Source organism: Schistocerca serialis, chromosome 2 (assembly GCF_023864345.2).
Source record: "Schistocerca serialis cubense isolate TAMUIC-IGC-003099 chromosome 2, iqSchSeri2.2, whole genome shotgun sequence".
NCBI lineage: Eukaryota > Metazoa > Arthropoda > Insecta > Orthoptera > Acrididae > Schistocerca > Schistocerca serialis.
The window spans coordinates 743,756,554-743,764,181 of NC_064639.1; the positions used below are offsets into that span (position 1 = coordinate 743,756,554).

General features: G+C 45.6%; 1 non-coding gene across 1 annotated transcript; it reads right to left on the minus strand.

Annotated features, from left to right (window-relative positions):
* Positions 1-4,535: 4,535 nt before the first annotated feature.
* On the minus strand, positions 4,536-4,619 carry Trnas-gga (transfer RNA serine (anticodon GGA)). The gene is given in 2 exon segments: positions 4,536-4,570; positions 4,580-4,619. It is a non-coding gene; the product is annotated as a tRNA-Ser (tRNA).
* Positions 4,620-7,628: the final 3,009 nt, after the last annotated feature.

Here is a 7,628-nt window from a genome sequence, read left to right on the forward strand (position 1 = left end):
CCTATCTGATTTTGCGCTGTGAGTTTAATGATACAATACATACCGCTGTTTCTTCTACTGGACACCTTCCTCAGCGTCGCACATGAATTGGCTCATGGTGCACTTTTGCATTTTACTTTCCTACTTTTTAGTCCATTTTATTTGTTTACCAACGTGGAAGTAAGCCAAACATAGCGTACGGTAGCACGCAAGAAGATATTTACTGGAGTGGTAACATTAACCACTGACCACTTAATATCTTGTGTTGGTACACAATTTAAACGAAATAGTTTTCACAATATACGAACATACACACAACGGCACTAAAGAACGAGGCGCCAGGTAACGACATTATTTATAAATTATAGTACGTACAACAATCATAGCAGAGAGGCAAATAGTGTAAAAGGCTGGTGAACTATTTTAATGCCACAAGCATGTACCGTAAATTCGCATATACATATTAATTCATTTGACTGTCACCTTACATCGTTCGTTCCCCAGATGCCTATCATACGGATTTCTTGAATCCTGGACTTCGGTAAGTCAGCATATTGGGCGTTTAGGCACAAAGAAACGATTTTGACGATGATGAATTGCCCCTTTTCTAAAGCTGTGTTAAAACGACATACTTTGTAACTTTGAAATCGATATGATATTACCAATATATTTGCTTCTGTCTCCAAAAATGATTTTCAGTTTTTATTTACTGTGCCGTGATTGATTCTGAGGCCACCAATCACAGCCTATGGGCTACTTGTTGACAATTACTGAACTATATGAAAAAACAAAGTGAATTGATTACAGACTACGGCGTGCAAACATTTTATTCAGCATGTAAACGTCACTATAGACATTCGGATTTAGGTTATGACATGTTCGATATTCCTGCTGTCATTGGCCATGATACGGCGCAAACGAATAGCGAAATTCTGCATGATCCACTGAAGCGTCGGAAATGAATGTAACTGAAAAATATTCCTGAATGGCTGTTTTCAGCTCAGCAACGGTTTTGAGGTTGTTGCTGTGCACCGTGCCTTCAATAAAACCACACAAAAAGGAGTCGCATGCGTTCAGATCTGGAGAATATGGCGGCTCCAGTGGCCTCTGGGTACCCCAGGTACAGAATGCGGTCCGCAAAATGCCCCACCAGGACAACAAACATTGTCGTGCTTCGACGGGGTCTAGTTCCGTCCTGTGTGAATCACATCTTGTCAAAAGCACGGAACTTTGCTTAATGGGGATGAAATCATCCAAAACCTTTATGTAGCGTTCGGTAGTCACAATGCCATCAAGGAATATCGCAACGAATATTCTGTGACTGAACATTGCACACCACGCAGTCAGCCGTTGAAGGTGAAGAGAATTCTTGATCGCAAAATGTGGAATCTCAGACCCAAAATGCGCCAATTTTGCTTATTGACGAACCCATACAAATGAAAGTCCGCTTCGTCGCTAAACCAAACTATGCGTGCCCATACTAATTCCCACCGTACAGTTTGAACGTCCTAATGTAAACTATTCCAAAGTTATGACGATTTTATTTCATACAGTTCACATTGCCTTCGGTTCCCGGGTAGAATCCCGCCGCTACTTAGATTTTGATTAATAACAGCATTGGCGGCAGAAGACTTCCGGCATAACAAGTCACCCCTCATTCTGCCAATGGCCTTGACAAACAAGGACGGAGAAGCAGACGGAGGTTCAGGGCACTATTTTGTCCTAGGGGTGGGAATCAGCAATGATCAGCAATGATCAACGGGATGGGGAAGCAGAAGGCAATGGAAATGACTGCGATAAAGACAAATAACGTGTATCCACAGGACAAGTGGCCTTTAATTGAAAGAAAGTCATGACGATCTCTCCATTGCTAAAAGATTCCGAAATAGTTTCTCATTCGGATCTCCGGGAAGCGACTGCTAAGGCGGGGGCTACCATGAGAAGAAGACTGAATAATCAAAGGAAGGATGATGCTCTACGAGTCGGGGCGTGGAATGTCAGAAGATTTGACGTGGTAGCGAAACTAGAAAACCTGGAAAGGGAAATGCAAAGGCTCAATCTAGATATAGTAGGGGTCAGTGAATTGAAGTGGAAAGTAGGATTCGTTATGAATATGAAGGTAGGGCACAGAGTGTGTTACTGCGAACAGTCCAGCGATAGGGTTGTTCTTATCAGAATCGGCAGCAAACCATCACCGACACCGATAGTTCAGGTATACATGCTAAAGTCGCAGGCTGAAGATGAAGAGGTACTGAAAGTGTATGAGGATACTGAAAGGGTAATGCAGTATGTAAAAGCATATGGAAATCTATTAGTCATGGGAGACTGGATAGCAGTTCTAGGGGAAGGGAGAGGGGAATGAGAGAGGAGAAAAACTAATTGCGTTCTGCAACAAGTTTCCGCTAGGAATAGCGATTTCTCTGGTCAAGAATGACAAGAGGAAGAGGTATACTTTTAAAAGGCCGGTTGATACGGAAAAGCCGCGCGGAGTGGCCGCTAGGTTTTAGGAGTTATGTTACGAATTGCGCGGCCCCTCCCGCCGGAACATCGAGTCCTCCCTCAGCCATGGGTATGTGTGTAAGTCTTGGGACCGATGACCTCAGTAGTTTGATCCCTTAGAAACTCACACTTTTTTATTTTTGTTTTGATAGTGTAAGATTTAAATTAGATTACATCATTGTTCCGAAATCAGATACTGGATTGTAAGGCGTCCCCAGGAGCAGACAGACTCAGATCACAATATAGTAGCGATTAACAGTAGGCAGAAGTTTAAGACATTAGTCAGGAGGAACCAATCCGCAAAGAAGTGGGATACGAAAGTACTAAGGAATGACGAGACACGGTCGGAGTTCTCCAAGGCTATAGATACAGCAATAAGGAAAGGCTCTGTAGGAGGAACAGTTGAAGAGGAGTGGACATCTCTAAAAAGGTCCATCACAGAAGTTGGGAAGGAAAAAGAAATGACCGTCGGAAAGACAGACTCAGCATACAGGAAAGTCAAAACAACCTTCAGTGACATTAAAAGCAAGAGCGATAACATTAAAAGTGCAACGGGAATTCCACTGTTACATGCAGATGAGAGAGCGGATAGGTGGAAAGAATACATTGAATGCATCTATGAGGGAGAAGATTTGTCTGATGTGATATAAGAAGAAACAGGAGTCGTTTAGAAGAGGTAGGGGATCCAGTATTAGAATCATAATTTAAAAGAGCTTTGGGGGACATAAGATCAAATAAGGCAGAAGGGATACATAAGATCCATCAGAATTTCTAAAATGATTAGGGGAAGTGTGAACAGAACGACTGTTCACGTTGGTGTGTAGAATATATGAGTCTGGCGACACAGCATCTCACTTTGGGCAAAGGATCATCCACACAATTCAGAGGACGGCAAGACCTGACAAGTGCGATAATTACCGCATAATCAGCTTAACAGCTCAGGCATCCTAGTTGCTTACAACAATAATACACAGAAAAATGGGAAAGAATATTGAGGAGGTGCTAGATGACAATCAGTTTAGCTTTAGAAAAGATAAAAGCACGAGGGAGGCAACTCTGACGTTGCGGTTAATAATGAAAGCAAGACAAAAGAAAATCAAGAAACGTTCATAGGATTTGTCGAACTCGAAAAACCGTTCGACAGTATAAAATGGTGCAAGATGTTCGAAATTCTGAGAAAAGTAGTGGTAAGTTACAGGAGAGGCGGGTCATATACAATACGCGCAACAGCAAAGAGGGAATAATAAGAGTGGACGACCAAGAACGAAATGCTCATATGAAAAAGGGTATAAGACAAGGATGTAGCCATTCGTCCCTACTGTTCAATCTGTACATCATGAAGCAACGAAAGGTACAGGAGTGGAATTAAAATTCAAGGTGAAAGGATATCAGTGATACGGTTCGGTGATTGCTATCCTGAGTGATGGTGAAGGAGAATTACATGATCTGCTGAGCAGTCAAATGAGTACAGAGTATGTATTGAAAGTAAATCTAAGAAATATGAGGGTAATGAGAAGTAGTAGAAACGAGAACAGTGAGAAACTTAACATCAGGGTTGTTGGTCACGAAGTGGATGGAGTTAAGGAATTCTGCTACCTAGGCGGTAAAATAACCAATGACGGACGGTGCGAGGAGGACATCAAAAGCAGACTAGCAACGGGAATAAGAGCATTCCTGTCCTAGAGAAATCAACTAATATCAAATATCGGCCTCAATTTGAGGACGATATTTCTGAGAATGTACGTCTGGAGTATAGCATTGTACGGTAGTGAAACATGGACAGAGGGAAAACCGGAACAGAAGAGAATCGAAGCATTTGAGGTGTGGTGCTACAGACGAATGTTGAAAATTAGGTGGACCGACAATGGAAGGAATGAGGAGGTTCTGCGCAGAATCGGAGAGGAAAGTAATATGTGAAAAACAGTGATAAAGAGAAGGGACAGGAAGATAGGACAAAAATGGGTCAAATGCCTCTGAGGACTATGGGACTTGACTTCTGAGGTCATCAGTCCCCTAGAACTTAAACCAAACTAACCTAAGGACATCACAAACATCCATGCCCGAGGCAGGATTCGAACCTGCGACCGAAGCGGTCGCGCGGTTCCAGACTGTAGCGCCTAGAACCACTCGGCCACCCGGGCCAGTGAAGATAGGTCATCTCATAAGACATGAGGGAATGAATTCCATGGTACTAGAGGGAGCTGTATAGGGGAGAATCCGTAGAGGAAGACAGAAATTGGAAGACATGCAGCAAATAATTGAGGACGTGGGTTACAAGATGAAGAGATTAGCACAGGAGAAGAATTTGTGGCGGGCTGCATCAAACCAGTCAGAAGACTGATGACAAAAAAAAGGAAAAGTTCAGTAATTGTTTCCCTGTACCTCCTGTATAAACATCTAATCCATGTCATGTGCAGTACTTTATTCCTAGGGTAACAGCTTGCTGATGTACCAGATTATCTTTAAAAAATGGAATCTCGAAGATTCTTATAGTCAAATCTGTTACACTGATAGCTGCTGTTTCCTATGGCACAATATCCGTCTACGCCGTGAACTAACTCCGTCACTGCTGCCTGGTAAATACGAATGCTGCGTCCAGCCAGCCCCTTAAGGTGCAGCCACATACCACACATTACAGTGCTGCGGGTTGCCGCCAATGTGAGCGGTAGCAACTCAACCACAGCTCGTCGCGCCTACAACAATCACTGCAGCCAGTTACAGCGCTAGTGCTGCTGGCAACAGCTTGCCTCCACAAGTCACCTGTTACTAGACCAGTACCCCTCTGCCGGGCAGCCTTACAGGAGGTCACGCAGCCGTCAGCCAGACTATGCAAGCCTCAATCTCGACCTTGACGTCCCGGCATCAATATTCAACGTAGGAATATCAGCTGGTTTATTGATCAGAGTGTACGATGCACACCAAGTGGAACCTAACATATCGCCAGTGGCGCATAAACATATCTTGCCTGCGGCAGCGTTTTATTTTCTGTGAGAGATTGTGTTCTCAGTTTGTACCTTCAAGAAATGTTACTGCTGTAGCGAGCAGCCATCAGATCAGGAAGATTTTTCAGTTACATTCTCTTCGAAACTGTTTCAGTTGCCATCATCAGGCAGAGGTTTTTGTGCACTCTCTGTATTAGCAATAAAGATTTCTGTTCTTGGTTACCTTCCTGTATCGTGCATCACCCACAATGGGATACTGAAGTGACAAGGAGGGTAAACTTTTCTTGACTCTTGTGCCTGACTCTTTGTTCCTAGTATCTTGTGCTCAACCAGATAGCCTACCTTCCACATAGTGTTTTTGTGACTTCTCCTATACATTCCGATGGCGTCCATTGGTCGTTGTTGGCTGTGTGTATCTTTTTTTTTTTTGGTGTATTCCTTTTAAGTGAGCGTCTCGTCACCCCCTTTTATCGCTGTCTTCTCCTGCGGCTCCAAGGACTTCTCTGCACCTCCTATTTTCCTGTCCTGCAAGTTTCGCCGCTAGTTCTGTCTGTGCCTCGTCACCATCGTCAGCCCGGTGGACCTCTCTCGGCGATGCCTTCTAGGTCTACTCCTCGGCATGCCCTACTCCCTGTTTGCCTGGCGGCTTCCTCTCACTAGCCCTGGCCATACCCGATGTTGCTTTCACCGTCTGTCAGAAGCCAACAGCCCTTGCTGACCTTCCTTCCAAGGGTGACTCAGTGCCGACACATCCTCTTCAGCTGTTGCTGCTTGGCCAGCCCCATCGGAAACCTTGCATTCCTACGACCACCACTTATTCGTGCACCTCTCGTCAGGAATTGGCACCCTTCTGCTATCCTCCCAGCCAGCCTGCATTAGCACCACATTACACGCCTTGCGGCTTCCACGGTGAGAGGCGGCCTCTGCGCCCTGTTACAACACCACTAGCACCCTCGCTTCTGGCCGTCGCACCTCCCATTCCACCGCTTCTGGGGCCCACGCTGCCGATCCTGGTGCCTCTTCACGTCCCATCACCACTGACCAGCCCGTAGTGCCCACATTCTGCCGGAGTGCCCGTCACTGCCCACACATCATTGGCCTGTACCACTGGCCTGCATGCCCACGCCACGGGCCCACATTCCACTTTCCCATTCGCTGTACTCCATTCGCAGTCCTCCATCTGTTGCTACCTGCATTCTTCATACTATCATTTACTTGGTATGATGGTGTCATCTCTCTGTCCTTTCTCACCCTCGCATTTGGGAGGACGACGGTTCAATCCCGTCTCCGGCCATCCTGATTTAGGTTTTCCGTGATTTCCCTAAATCGCTTCAGGCAAATGCCGGGATGGTTCTTTTGAAAGGGCACGGCCGATTTCCTTCCACATCCTTCCCTCACCCGAGCTTGCGCTCCGTCTCTAATGACCTCGTTGTCGACGGGACGTTAAACACTAATCTCCTCCTCCTCCTTTCTCACCCTTGCCGACCGCAGCTTGTCCCTTATGAACATGAAGCCCTTCTTTCTGTCTTACTTTCTGCCTGTTTCTGACGCTATGGTCACATCCGCGGTACCTTTTTTCTTTCCCTGAACTTCTCCATGGGATGCGGTCAAATATGTCTCACAGAATTGGTTTCTTCTCCAACAGGCACCTTCGCAGCACGTGATGCACGTAGTCCAGGACACTACTTCGCAGCTCTCCACAACGGCCATTGGTCATAGGTTTGTCTGATGGTGGTCGTCTCCTATATACTCTGGGGCCTTCTCCTCTCTGCAGTGTCAGCTTCATCTATTAGGAGGCCCCTCTCTGGGGCCTCAGATGGACTTCTCTCGTGCTAGAAGTTACACCACAAAACTGGCCTCGCCAGGTCACACGGCCTTCAGTGCATGGTCACTTTCCTTGGCAATGAACTTTCCTGATTCCTTTCTTTTCTCAAGTCCGCTTATCTCAGATGCCTCTGCAGTATCCTCTGTGGGGAAAAGGAGTGCCGTATCTTCAGCTGTTTTCTCCACCACAGCCACTGCCTACAGACATAACATTTCTCAAACGTTGTTCATTCGGCCAAGCGACCCATTTGAATTGACAGACTGTCCATTCTCAATTATCCCTTGCCAACCGCAATCGTAACTGATATTTTCACTAGGTGAACGTAGAAGCTCTATGCAGCGGAGTAAATGGTAAAAAATGCGCGCCGTATGGTGTGCTGCGAA